The 14752-nt window shown below is 40.0% G+C and overlaps 1 long non-coding RNA gene across 1 annotated transcript; it reads right to left on the bottom strand.

Moving 5' to 3' along the window:
- Nucleotides 1–629: 629 nt before the first annotated feature.
- On the bottom strand, nucleotides 630–14276 carry LOC143644663 (uncharacterized). The gene is made up of 3 exons (XR_013156811.1): nucleotides 13389–14276; nucleotides 1728–1852; nucleotides 630–1499 (listed from the first exon to the last, which is right to left on the bottom strand). It is a non-coding gene; the product is annotated as an uncharacterized LOC143644663 (long non-coding RNA).
- Between the last annotated feature and the right edge of the window lie 476 nt (nucleotides 14277–14752).

Raw genomic sequence — 14752 nt, 5'->3', positions numbered from 1 at the left:
GTATTATTTACTTGATACTTCTTGAAGTCTCCTTTAAGCCAAAGTTTCCCCTCTACCCCTTTATTTTCTTTACAATTTATCTATTGAAGAATCTAGACCATTTGATCTGTAGTTACCCACTGTCTGGATTTTGCTAATTTCATGCTGGTAGTACAGCTTAATGTGCTCCTTTTTTCTCTGCATTTCCTGTAAATAAACAACTGGATCCAGAGGCTTAATTTGTCTCAGATTTCACCCCTCTAAGGAGATGCTAAATGTGGTGTACCTATTCATCAGAAGGTAAAAAATATTTGGTTTTCACTTTTTTCTGTTAACAGTCTTTGATGCTCAATGCCTATGTCCACTAATTCACTAGCAGTGCAACATAGATGGATATTCTGATGTGTCATTTTGTTTCATTTATTAGACAGAATGTATATTTTTGATTTATTAGAAAATCTGTGGGTTTACAGAACAGTCATGCATAAGGTATGGAATTCCCTTATACTACCCTATTGTTAGCACCTTGAATTGAAATGGAATACTTTAATAAGGAGATGCTTCCCCTCATCTATTATTTGATTTCCCTGTAGAGTTTGTATAGGAAAAGCAGAATGAGTGTTTATTTACTTTTATTTATGCAGTTTTATGATAATGAACTGGTTCCTGAAATCCTTAAAAGGTGAGTAACTAGGTTATTTTTTTTAAAGCATTATTATGAACTCATGAATTTAAATTATTTAATGAACATCCTACCTTTGCAATTATTAACTTCACTGTACCATCTTTTAGGAGCCCCTTTAATTTGACTTCTGAGTTACTTAGTTATGACTCTAGATACCTTCTTTCCTTTCTGGTCTTTCAATATGTTCCAGGCTTATCTTGTACATTTTCTGCCCCAGATTTGGAATCAGCCATTTCTCCAAGAAACCCTGTTTTCTTTAAATGAGAAATGGTATTTCAAGACCATAACTGGGCACTAGAGATGCTCATTACTATCGGATTGGCCATTGTTTCTAGACCTATTCAGTTTCTAGGCTATTCATAGTTCCTAGGCCAATTTAGTAGAGAAAACTTAGGTTATATTTATATATAACATTTGCATATATTTAAACATTCAAAGATAAAGATATATATAAGAAATGTAATATTTCAAGATACATAGTAAAGAGCTAAAAATTATACATATTAACAGTAGATGAAGTGGTGAATTAGAATATCCTATAATTAATAATTTGCTTTACACCACATTATATTTACAGAGTAACAATACCAATACCTCCAACACCAATTGTGATTATGGAAAAGACTTAATCTTTTAAAATTATTTCCCATTCTTTCCCCCACATCATTTTTTCTTATAGTTGTACTCTATCTTTGACAGATCATATAGCCAGTTCTGTCAGTTTGAGTCCTCTGAGAAGCAGATGCTGAGACAGAGGAAGCACCACTGAAGGATAAAAGGTAAGGGAGCTACAGTAGACAGGAAGAGCCTTCAGATCATGAAGTAGGCCTGACACCTGTGAAAAGAGAGAGGGAAAGATCATGTAGTTCAGCTCTAAGAAAATCTTAACCTAGTTCATAGCAAGTCCCTGAGCAAAAGCTGCCCATTAGAGAAACCCCATTCAGACAGAAAGGGGCTGGCACCAGTAACCCCCTTGTGCTCCAGTCACCATCATGGAGCAGCCCAGGGAAGTGTGGCCTCAGCATTCACAGGGAAAACAGCTGAAGGTTGTCATTAATTATACCCCCTGAAGCAGATTCTCTCGAAGGAGATTTGAGTGGTTCAGCTCCGCAGTCAACATGCTGTCCTCCTTGACTGCATAATTCCACTTTTCCATGCATGTTTGGGAAGCAGTCCTTCCATGTTTTCCTAAGGGGAAATATAGAAGATTGAGTTTGGGGGGATGAATTACAATTCTTGTCATTGCAATTAGTCTTGGGGCCACTTTTGTTAATTAATCTTCTCCCTTCTACACTATCTATTTCAGAGTCTCTTCATCCTCAGCTGTTACCTGAGCAGATATTGATGGCTTACCTTGTAGTGTGACCCAGACATTCATTCCTGAAAGGTTTGAGCCCTAGTTAACCATACTTTTCTTAGATCATGGTTGATCCAAATGTCCATTTGCAGTTACAGTTGGAGTACCAAGAGGCACTCAAATGATCATCTGGATTCCACATGTATTTTACTCATCCCTAATGAATAGAAGTGGTCCTACCTCTTCTTGTTCTTTAGAATCAATTACCCCTGCCAAGATGATAATTCCTCTTCTCTCTTGTGGATGCAAGGAGTTCACAGTGCTCTAGCAGCAGCCATAGCTTGTAGTTCAATGGGAATTTTCTGTGTCCCCTGGGAAGAGTGTGCCCCTTTTGGCAACCAGTACCTCCAAACCTGCAGAACCCAGAGCTGCAGGGATAGGAAAGAGCAAAATCCCACATTGGGTCTTTGGAAGTGATGGTAAATTTGGCCACTCCCACTTCCAAACCTTGGCTCTTGGACCTGTATATTACTCTTACTGGGAACACTGCACCATTTAAAGGTCTGTTATTTAATGCATATATTGAGTCCTGAAGGATGGCCCCCCACATTTGCAGATTATTGCCTCCAGGCTGGTACTTCAGCTGTGCCTTTGGTAGGCCATTCTGTTGCTCTGTGAGGTTGGCAGCTTCTGGATGGTATAGTTTTTATATGTTTGTCATGGGTCCACTCTCTCATCTCCTTCATTGTGAAGTAGGTTTCTGGTTGGATGCTACACTGGGTGGAATTCCATATCTGTGAGTCAAATGTATTCTGCAAGCCTCAGGGTAGTTGTAAAGACTGAGTCTCTATGACAGAAAAGGCAAACCTATTTCCAGAACAGTTTTTATCCCTATGAGGATGAATGGCTGGTCCTTCCAGGATGAAAGGGACATTATATAGATGACTTGCCACCTGTATTAGTTAGGGTTCTCTAGAGAAACAGAATCAACAGAGAACACTCACAAATATAAAATTTATAAAAGTGTCTCACGTGACCACGGGAACACAGAGTACAAAATCTGCAGGGCAGGCTGTGAAGCCGACGATTCCAACGGAGGTTCTGGATGAACTCCACAGGAGAGGCTCACCAGCCAAAACAGGAAGAGCCTGTCTCTTCTGAATCCTCCTTAAAAGACTTCCAGTGATCAGATTAAGCATTACTCATTAAAGAAGACACTCCCCTTTGGCTTATTACAAATGTAATCAGCTGTGGGTATAGCTGACGTGATCATGATTTAATTCTATGAAATGGCTTCATCGCCACAGACAGGCCAGAACTTGCCCAACCAGACAAACAGGTATCACCACTTGGCCAAGTTGACACATGAACCTAACCATGACACCACCCAATGCCTCTTTGGTCCATCAAGGAATAGTAATGTTCCTGGAGCTCAGCATTGGTCTCTGTTTCTTGCAGATTAGACATTCTGAGTCAGCTGTAGCTAAATCAACCTTAGTACATTCAAGTCCACACTGTTGGGCCCATTCATAGCCTCTTTCTCTTCTCTATGACCAACTTTATTGATGTGCCTATTGTGCCAACTGCAGGATGGCCAGTGCCCATTCCTAAATGTCTACCCACATGCCTCTACCCCAGATCTCCTTGTCTCTTTATTCCAGATGTTTTCCTTCTAGGCTTTTTACTAGTTAGCTAGACCATTGGCTACTGTCCAGGAATCTATACAGTTTCCATTGATACAAAGTAGATAACCAGGTGCACCAGTTGAAACCATGCCCATTTATGACTTGGCAAGCCTGACAGAACCCTGTTCATAATGGGTACTTCTGGAAATATTATCACCTGATGCTCTATGTTAAGTATTTCATTTCAACCAAGGCCTAGTCACATTCTAGGAGCTGTATGTCAAAAGGTAATGCAATTCTCTGTAGATGGCATGGCATTGCTTCAGAATCCCAGGGTCCCACTTTGTGATTCTTTCACTGGGGCTTACAATAATCTCCATTGCATTTTTCCCCATCACTGATACTTCTAATATTATAGGGTCTGCTGGATCATATGACCCAAATGACAGGCTATTTGCTTTGCAGACTGGACTTTCTTTAAAGCCCTCTTCTGTTCTGGACCCCACTCAAAGCTAGGAGACTTTTGTGTCACTAGATATATGGGCCAGAGAAGAATTCCAGGTGTGGAATATGTTGTATCCAGAACCCAAAGAGGCTCCTAAGTTTGTGCTTCCTTTTTTGTGGTAGAGGAGGCAAGATGCATCAATTTCTCCATCCCTATGGCCTTTAAGTCTTTAATGGTGGCATTAATATGTTTCCTATGACCTCCACTCCTAGTTGTGATATTGTTTTAATTTACATCTTGGCCAAGTGGGGATAGGAAGCAATTTCAGAGGCTTCTACTTGATCTTCCCCACTATGATAGCTCTTACTGTCAGGTCAAGGACCCAATATAGCGAAGTATATAAATTTCAACTCCATACTCAGGGATTGGGAAATGACAAATTGGGTGGGTCTATAGACCTAGTAGACCCTCCTTAAGTTGCACTTTAATGAGGACTCTTTTATGTGGCCCCAAAAGTCCTACTCTAACAGTGGGGGAAGGGGAGCTTAATGATGCTTTGGGTCTCTGTGTAGTAATGTCTACCCAGATCCTGTGTTCAGTAGTCCTCAGAATGTTTGGGTCTTTCACTTCATACAGTGTGCAGCCATCTGGGCAAATGGCCACAGGTTACTCCTGGATTGCTGGAGGAATCTTTAGAGTATACCCTTCTCACAGCATTTGTTTTCCTTGGGACCTGGCCTCCTCTTTGGTGAATGGGTTCTGGATCTAAAATTGGCTAAGATTTGGGAACTGAGCAAAGGATCAGGATTTTCTATTGACACTCGATGACTCTATTCTTGCCTTTTCTGGTTGTAAATGTTAAGCAGCTACCTTGTTGGCTGCCTGTCTATGTTGCCCCTAGAAATACTATGTTCTGTAATCATTTTCATAGCTCCCTGCAGGTTAAGCTCTCTTGGCTGAACTTCTGACCTTTCAAGGCTTTAAGGGAACTGTGGTCTCCTGGCTTCTGGTGGTTAAACTCTACCACCTGGTCCTGATTACTTCAGGGTATTATCATGACATGGTCATTTATAAGCCATCGCTGAGACTGCCTCTTTAACTGTCAGCTCTGACCTGTATCTCTCTCAACAGTGCATTCATGGGGGGTGGTGTGTCTGCTAGACCCTCCTAATGGAACATAATTCTCTGGGGGGTCTTCAGGCCTCACATACTATATCCATTCCAGCATGTCTACCTCCCTGAGAGCTTTTCTTTCTCTTTTTCATTTTATCCTTTACCGTCTGCCATGGCAATGTGGCATTTCTATTGCTCAGTGTGGGCTGTTGTGTTCTCAAGACTTCTAGCAGCAAGTTTGTCCTATTCCCTAGAGTCTTTATTGTGTGTTAAATCTAGTATCCTGAGAAAGTACCCCTGAGACAATTAATCCTTGCTTATCTTGTCTTTATTTCCACTGCCTTGACCAGGTACTCTCAAATCTAACACCTGATTTCTGTTGATATATGCTAACTAATTTTTGCAGTTCCTTCAGTGTGTAATCTCTTTTCCTCTTATCAGCACCCCCTTCCCCAGCCAAGTTATGTTAGGATTTAATCCTTGTATCAGCCTGGTGTCCTAGAGACAAGGTAGGATCAGCTACTGGAGGGTAAGAGGAGGTGGACATGTTACCTTGTGCGGCATGGATGTTAGTTCTTATTAGGGGGTGCAGGCCATGCCTGCAAACTATGAGGGTCCAGGGAACTCTATAGCATCCAAATCCTCAGGGCCATCCATTCATATATATGTCTCTGGATCACATGTTTCAGGGTCCCAGATTTTCCCCACCCAGGCCCTGACAGTGGCATAACTGAGCTACTTTGGCTGACTATTCACATATTTCTGGAACTCTGAGACTCTAACAGTTGTATCTTCAGCCTGCTGATCAGCTTTATCAGTTCTTCCACTGCAAGAGATAGTGGCCTCTTTTTAAGTTACAGAAAAATTCCTGTAGCTGCCATGCTTAGTTTTTAATTACTAATGGGCCTCAGTTTCTCATTATCTCTTTGCAAGGTTACAATGCAACTTAGTAACCAACTGACTTCATTGTCTCTGTAGGGAAAATTCCCCTAATATCTTTCAAATGCCTGATTCATCTCCCTGACAAGAGTTTTCCTCTCCATTATGACATTTTCCATGGTCACCACTGGTGGAATCTTCAGCATTTGGGCTACCACCTGTGCCATGGACTATATGTGCCTCATGTACCATTTGGGATGTAGTCCTTGTTGCCCTATGGGTGGTGCATGAGTCAGTCCCAAACCCCATCTTACATAGGGCTTGTTTTCTCAGACCACTACTTGTACTACTTCTGTCAGTTCAGCTCCTCTGAGAAGTAGATGTGAAGATGGGGGAGGAGTAACACGGAGAATCTTTAGACTGTGAGGTAGGTTTGACAGCAGTGAAAGGGGAGTAGAAAGGAAGGATTGGATAGAAAGAGCTTTACATCCCAGCTTAGTTCTATGGGGATGATGACTGAAAGTTGGTAGTCAACTATGCTTCCCACAGGAAGCTCCCTTGAAGGAGCTTTGAGTGGTAAATCTCAAAGGCTACCACCCATTATAAACTAAACACTGTCTCTATCAGTTTACAAGTAACTATATGTTTAATGCTCCCCACTATATCTTAGGTTGATGTCTCTTCAGTCATTTTGTTTGCCTAATACTTGTACTTTAGTAGAGTCCTTAGGAAAGACTCATAGGGATATTACTCCCATTAGAAAGATTTTTCCTCTCCAAACTCTTTCAAGGCAATCCCTAAATGTAGCTGTAATGCAGCCACTGTCCATTTTTGGCTTGCACACACATACTGAGCTGACCTATAAGAAAACCAGTCTTGGGCTTGATTTTGGATGTAACCATCTCCATTTTACAATGAACTGCTGACCCCACCTAACTTTATGACTTGACAGGTCTGAAAGAACCCAGTTCATAATGGGAATTTCTGGATGTATTATCACTTGATATTCCATGTTAGACATTTCATTTACACCAGGGCCCAGTCACATGATTCTGGCCTTCTTGAAATGTACAGCCCAATGCAAAGATAGATATTAACTTTAAAAATCACAAATGTAAAGTTGCAACTGTGATAAGTTCTGTGGATAAGGTCAAATCTATGAGGAGATTTGACCTAGCCAATATGGTTAGCTTCTTTGAGGTCAAGTGGAAATTAACTGGGCAAAGGAGAAAGCAAGAATTTCTAGGCAGAAGGAACGAATTTGTGTCAAGTGCCTGGGGTAGGAAGATGCATAGTACACACAGGAATCATAAGCTGGTATATGAAACTAGAGCAGAGGATGATGAGAATATGGTGGGAATGAAGCTGAGGAAGAGCTGGAACCCAACTGTACAGGGCCATGGAGACCATATGAAGGAGTTTTATCTTCAACTTTAGAACACTGAGAAATCATGGAAGAGTTTCCATGTTCAGATTTACATTTTGAGGATCTCCTTCTTGTGCCTATGGAGTATGGATTCAAGGGTGATAGGAGGGATGTGTGAGCGTCCCAGGTAGTGGCTACAGGGGCAGTGAGAGCAGCTTGGACTGGGATATGCTAATGCAGTTGGAGGGAAGGGAATGGATTCCTCAGTTGTTTCAGAGGCAAGACAGAGAGGACTTGATGATAGTCTGGATAGGGATGAGGAAGAAGAGTTATGAAGGATGTCCCCTAGGATTCAGGTGTACATAAGTCTACCTTTTAGTTCATTACACAGAGTTGTGTTTTTAGCCACGTAAAATGCGTGGAGTGGTATGCGTGTCCATGCTCATGTTCATACTCACCTGTAGGTACACCTTGAACTGTTTTGAACTTCCTTTACTTATGCTATTTCTGAGGGAGATAGGGCTGGCTGGGCACACTATGAACTATCCAGGTTCCTTCCTGTTGTCCGCACAACCTTAAAAATAAAGCCTGTTGTTTCCTCTGAGGTGGTGCAGGGACTCAACACTTCTACTCTAGCTCTCAGGCTGAGGGCACAGTGATCTCAGATTCCATAAAGAGGTTAATTATGGGTTTTGACCTTTAACTAGAGCCACACAGGCTGGACACTTGCAGCAACCTTGGAAATGCAGGATTAGTTATCCAGAGACCAGTTTTGATTGCTTGAACTTCTTGGCCAGATCCCTAGACTACTTCTGACTCCAGAGCTGGGCCAAAAGCGTCCCTCAACCAAAATGTGCATTACTTTCCATTTCAGTTTAAACTCTTAGCTTCTGTTCTCCCTCCCCCTCCACCACCCCCCTCCACCCCACCCTCCCTTTTTTTCTTTCTTCTTCATTTTTTGCTTCCCCTGGAGAGACATTCCAGAGCTTTTTGGGCTAGATCCCACACTGTATCGACACCATTCTCAAGTCTGGGAAGTTACAGAACCTCTTCTTCACTTTCCAAATTGAAGCCTGTCTGAAGCATCCTTCCTCTGTTCTCATAGCCCCAGCCTTCTTCAGGCCTTCATCAGTTCTCTCATTTGGGTTGTTTGAGAGCCTCCCAGGCTCTGGCCTTTCTGCCGCTGCTCTCCCATCATTTTGCTAGTCCTGGCTACACATTAAAATCACCTGGGGAGCTTTAAAAAATACTCATGCCTTGGCCACCCTCCTCCCCATTCTGATTTAATTGACCTGGCTCTTCATCTTCTGCTCTCCTTGGTAGGTTCTGACCTCAGCAGGTGGAAAATGCCTTCCCTGCCCATACAGGCAGCCATGGGCTGGATAATCCTTTGGCTATTTATGCTCCAGTGTTGCTGCTCTTAGTGATTTTACAACTGAGAACCAAAACAGAATGTTTTAGCAACAGACCTTCCAATAAAGAAACAGCAAAGATACCTTGCAAAGCTTTGTAAAATTATTCCTCCTAGGTTTGTCTTTGTGTCTCTTTATTTCAGTGTTAGAATTTGAAGGTATCTCTGGTGGGAGCCTGAATTGTGTGATCTCAGCCCACCCCTGTGGTTCACCTGTTAGTACGATTTGCTGAGTGAGCTCAACTATCTAACATGCTGAGACTTAATGGATTTGAATAACTGTGTGGCAAAAAAGCAAACTGAAGGTTGAAGTAAGATTGGTGCTTGGTTTTGTTTGTAACAAATTTCACTTTACTAAATTCACAACTGTAGGTAATTCTCTTTGGCAATTCTTTATTTAGAATAATGTCGCTGAACCCAAAGAGGGGATTAATCTGGGAGGTTGATGCACCGAGGTTTTTGTCTTGGTATTCTGTGGGACCCAGGGTAAGTTAGTGTGCCTTTCTTTTCCTCAGTTTCCTCATATATACAATTAGTTTATAAGCCACATGTTACTGGTATGTGCTCAAGATAAAAGGATCTAGCAAATAAATGCTTTTCAAAAATGTCTGTAGCAAGTAGATGCAAAAATTAAAGGCATCTAGATTTGAAAGAAAAAAGTAGAACTGTCTCTATTTGCAGATCACAATCTCATATACAGAAAATCCTAAAACTTTTAGAACTAATAAATAGAGCTAAAAAAAGTTGCAGGATACAAAATCAACATTAAAAAATCAATTGTATTTCTACACAGTAGCAATGAACAAACTGAAAATGGAATTAAGAAATCCATTCCATTTACAATAGCATCAAAAAGAATAAAAGACTTCAGGATAAATTTAACAAAACAAGTATAAAATGCATGTTCTGAAAACAAAACATTGTTGGAAGAAATCAAAGACCTAAATGAATGGAAAGATGTCCCATATCCTTTTGGGCTAATAAGAGTGTGGTAGTTAGATTCAGTTGTCAACTTGGCCAGGTGAAGGTACCTAGATCTATTGCTGTGGATATGAGCCAATGGCATGTGAACCTCATCTGTTCCTGATTACATCTGCAGTCCACTAAGAGGTGTGGCTGCTGCAATGAATGATGTTTGATTTAATTGGCTGGTGCTTAAATGAGAGAGCTCAACGTAGCACAGCCCAAGCAGCTCAGCATACTTCATCTCAGCACTCGCAGCTCAACCCAGGCCTTTGGAGATGCAGAAAGGAATCGCCCTGGGAAAAGTTGTTGGAACCCAGAAGCCTGGAGAGAAGAGTGAACTCTGGGGTTATTTCCATTTAGAAAAATGGCCTTCCCTCAAATTCCTTGCTACAAATTCTGAGCAGGTAACACTCTTTGATCCCATGTCCCACTATTCCCTGTCAAGACCTCTGGGATCCAAAGTTCTTGACCTCCACCCTACCTCCACCTCACACACTCAAACACTCTTGTGTTTTCTAATTTTTATTGTGGCAACATATATACAACACAATTTCCCATTTTAATTACCTTCAAGTATGCAATTCAGTGATACTAATTACATTCGCAGTGTTGTGCTACCATCACCATCATTGCGTACCAAATTTTTTTTTAGCACCCCGAACAAAAACTCTGTACCTATTAAGCAAAAACTTTCCATTCCACCAACCCCCACCCCTGGTAACCTGTAACCTACTTTGTGTCTCTATGAAATTGCATATTCTAATTATTTCATATAAATGAAACCATATAAAGTGTGCCCTTTATGTTTGGCTTATTTTGCTCAACCTGCTGTCTTTAAAGCTCATCCATGTTGTAGCATGTATCAGAGCTTCATTTCTTTCTACAGCTAAATAAATACTCCATTGTATGTATAAAACACATTTTGTTTATTCACCAGTTGATGGACATTTGGGTTGCTTCCACCTTTTGGCTTTTGTTAATAATGCTGCTATGAGCACTGGTGTACAAATATCTGCTTGAATCCCTGCTTTCGATTCTGTTGAGTTTTTACCTAGAAAAAACTCAGGATTGAGTTTTTTTTGAGGATTGCTGGGTCATAAGATAATTCTACATTTAACTTTCTGAGGAACCACCAAACTGTTTTCTACAGTGGCTGCACCACTCTACATTCCTACCAACAATGGACTTACCTCTTAATTGTATCTTCTTAAAGAAGTTTCTCCTGGACCCTTGGACTTGATCTGCTGGACTAGTTGCCCTCCTCTGCCCAGTGCTGTCATCTGTGGCTCCTCTTTCACTGTGCTCCTGGTCTTCCTGACATCCCATTGTAAAGAGGTTCTGGCCACTGTAGTCTTCTGTATTGGATATTCTTTCTTTCCATCTTGTTCTTCAAAAATATCCTTACTATTTTGATTTTCACATTTCCATATATTTTAGAATCAGCCTGTAAATTTCCACTAACAAAACTGCTAATAGTTGGATTGAAATTGCTTTTAATATATAGATCAATTTGGGAAGAATTGGCATCTTTCAATACTGAGCCTTCGGATTCATGAACATGCTATATCTCTCCATTTATTTAGGTCTTCTCTAATTCCCTGTTTTATAATTCCCTGTTTTGAGGTCATTCTCATCTTTCATTAAATTTTCCAGAAAGATGGGGTGCAAAAGTAGTCCAGTGGTAGAATTCTTGCCTGCCATAAGGAGACCCAGGTTTGATTCCCAGCCCATGCACTTCCCAAAACAAACTAACCAGCAAAGAAAGAAAAAAAATAAGCAAACAAATAATTCAGCAAATGGTGCTGCAATAGTGGGATACCCACATGGAAAAAGAATGAAATGTGACCCCCGCCATACAGCGTACAAAAAAAATTTTCCCAAAGGTATTCACTATTTTTTATACTATTGTAAGTGATATCTTTTCAAATTTCATTTCTTAAACTGTTTCTGTTGCTATATAGAGATACATTTAATTTTTTCTATGTTGATCTTGAATCCAGAAACCTTGCTAAACTCATTAAATGTATTCATCAGGATAGGCTAGGTAGTAAACAACAAAGAATTCAAACAATCTTTTGTTTTTTCACTTAAGCAATAAATCCACTGCACTCACTGAGTCCCTCATGGACCCAGACTGACAGAAGATTCATTTCAACACATGCTTCCCTGTTCTCAGAAGCATAGAAAATAGCAACAGGAATAACCATAGATTGACTCTTAAAGTTTCTACCCAGAATATATGAATATCATTTAGCTAAAGTAAGTCACCCAGGTTTGCTTAAATTCAACAGGGTGGGAGGATGCATAGAATATTTGTGAACAAGAATAATTTACAATATTAATTGTGCTGATTTGAATCTGTGGTGGACCCCAGAAAAGCCATGTCCTTTAATCCTCATTCAATATTGCTGGGTGGGAGCATTTTGATTGTTCCCATGGAGATGTGACCCACCCAATTGTGGGTGGTAACTTTTAATTAGATGATTTCCATGGAGGTGTGTCTCTACCCATTGAAGGTGGAGTTGCTTACTAGAATCCTTTTAAAAGAGGAAACATTTTGGAGACAGTCCTTTTTGTAGAGCCACGAGAAAGCCTGTAGATGCCTCCATGTTCGCCATGTGCCCTTCCAGCTGAGAGAGAAACATTGAACGTCATCGGCCTTCTTGAACCAAGGTATCTTTCCCTGGATGCCTTAAATTGGACATTTCTATAGACTTGTTTTAATTGGGACAGCTCAGCCTTAGAACTGTAAACTTGTGACTTATTTAATTCCCCTTTTTAAAAAGCCATTTCATTTCTGGTACATTGCATTCTGGCAGCTAGCAAACTAGAACATTAATTCTAATGACTTATCTGTACTTGAGAACATTTCTATATCCATATTGATTTTGTTTGTGAATAATACAATATTTTTCTTCCTTTAACCCTTATGCTTTTAATTTCTTGTTTTATTACCATGACTAAGACCTCCAGGATAATTTTGAAGAGAAATGGTGATATTAGGCATCCTTACTCTGTTCCCTGTTACAGAGGAGAAACTTTCAACTTTTCACCATTAAATATGATCTTTGCTGTAGGTTTTGGGTAAATATTCTATATCAGATTAGGAACGTTTCCCTTTTATTGCTTAGCACTATTATCATAAATGGATATAGAAGTTTATCAAGAGATTTTTCTACATTTATTTAATCATACAATTTCTAGTTGGTTAGAGATCATCCTAATTCATGGTTTTAGTTTTCTAAGCTGCTCAAAGCAGATACCTTGAAATGGGTTGACCTTTAACAATGGGAATTTATTAGCATACAAGCTTACAGTTTTGAGGCCATGAAAACGTCCAAATCAGGGTTTCATTAGGATGATGCTTTCTTCCTGAAGACTGGCTGCTGGCAATCCTGGACTTCTCTGTCACATGGCAAGGCACATGGTGGCACCTGCTGGTCTCTCCCTTCTCTTCTGGGTTTCCTTGCTTTCAGCTTCTTGCTTCCATGACCTTTTCTTTTTGTCTGAATTTCATTTTCTCATCAAGAACTCTAGTAAGAGGATAAAGTCCTACCCTGGGCCACACCTTAACTGAAATAACCTTATTAAAAGATCCTACTTAGAATGGGTCCATACTCACAGGAATGGATTAACTTTAAGTACATTGTCCTTTAGGATGCATACAGTTCCAAACTTCTGCATTCATTTAGAAATTGAGATGATTGATGCTAGGCTTCAGTTACTGCAACAGCAGTCTATTTTCACTTTACTTTTATTCCTAGCATGTACCCCTTAAGGGTACAAAATCACTTAGGGGATTTAAGGGTTATTCCTTCTTGGCAGGCCCTGAGCTAAAATTTTTGTCATCCTATCCACTTTAGTCTGTTGAAACTTCTGTTCAACTTCTTCACCTTTTATCTGCCTTTTTGAAATTTGAAAATACCTCTAAAAGAAAAACAGACCTCCTTGATGCCTTCATCTCTCTGAATTTCTTTATTTTCTCACGTCTTAGCCCTATAATTCCTCATTGCCTTGTTAGCTACATAATGCTTTCAGATGGAAGTCTTTTATAGTTTGAGCAACTTCTTTAGCTATTCTCAGAGAGAAGGTTGATTTGAATTACTTAGTCTGACATTACTGGAAAGGGAACTTCTATTGAATTTGGTTTACTTGCTTGTTTTAATTATCTTCTTTCTAATGTTCCTTTTTTATGGTTACAGTTAATGTTCCTTTTTATGATTATGATAACTTTTCTTATCTCTTTGAGTGTATTAATAGTAGTATATTTATCTATGTTTCTTGATTATCTTCTAGGATAGTCTGTTCTCTAAGTAAATTTTTGTCTCTACATTAGAAGTTTTCCTTAGATGTCAGATAACCCTGCCTATTTGCTAATATTAAAAAATGGGACACTAACATGCTGATTGGAAGCTGTGACCTAAATGGCCTCAATGAACACAAATCTGTCTCTATGGCATTGATATTCTTAGAATCTTCTTCTAGAACCTTTACCACCACAGAATGGGTTTCAGACAGATCAGAAATAATTCTCTATATCAATTAGGATCCTTTAATTGCTATCAGAAAATACAACTCAAACTAACTTAAATGTTAACAGGAGTTTTTTCCTTAAGTAACTTAAAAGTTCAGTGGTATGTTAGGCTTCAGTGTGGTTTGATCAGGGTCTGGCTCCATTTTTGTGATATTCAGGCTCTTCCTCTCTCTGTGTTTGGGCTTTGTCCTCAGGTTGGCTTCACTCATAGTAGCAAGATGGAAGCAGAAGTTACTTGTTCCCTTGGTTACATCAAGGAGGAATAAGAATGCTTTTGTCTCAGCAATTCAAGCAGTGAGAGTCACTATGACTGTAGTGGCTTTGTTAACATGCCTGCCCCTGGACCCAAGGCTGTGGCTGGGAAGATGGAGTATGCTAATATATTTAAGCCAGTTAGGGCCCACTCTTGGAGCTGAAATTGTGGTCAGTTTCCCAAAGTACATGGATTGTGT

The sequence above is a fragment of the Tamandua tetradactyla genome, chromosome 8 (genome assembly GCF_023851605.1).
Source record: "Tamandua tetradactyla isolate mTamTet1 chromosome 8, mTamTet1.pri, whole genome shotgun sequence".
Taxonomy (NCBI): Eukaryota; Metazoa; Chordata; class Mammalia; order Pilosa; family Myrmecophagidae; genus Tamandua; species Tamandua tetradactyla.
This window is presented reverse-complemented; position numbering and strand designations above follow the sequence as displayed.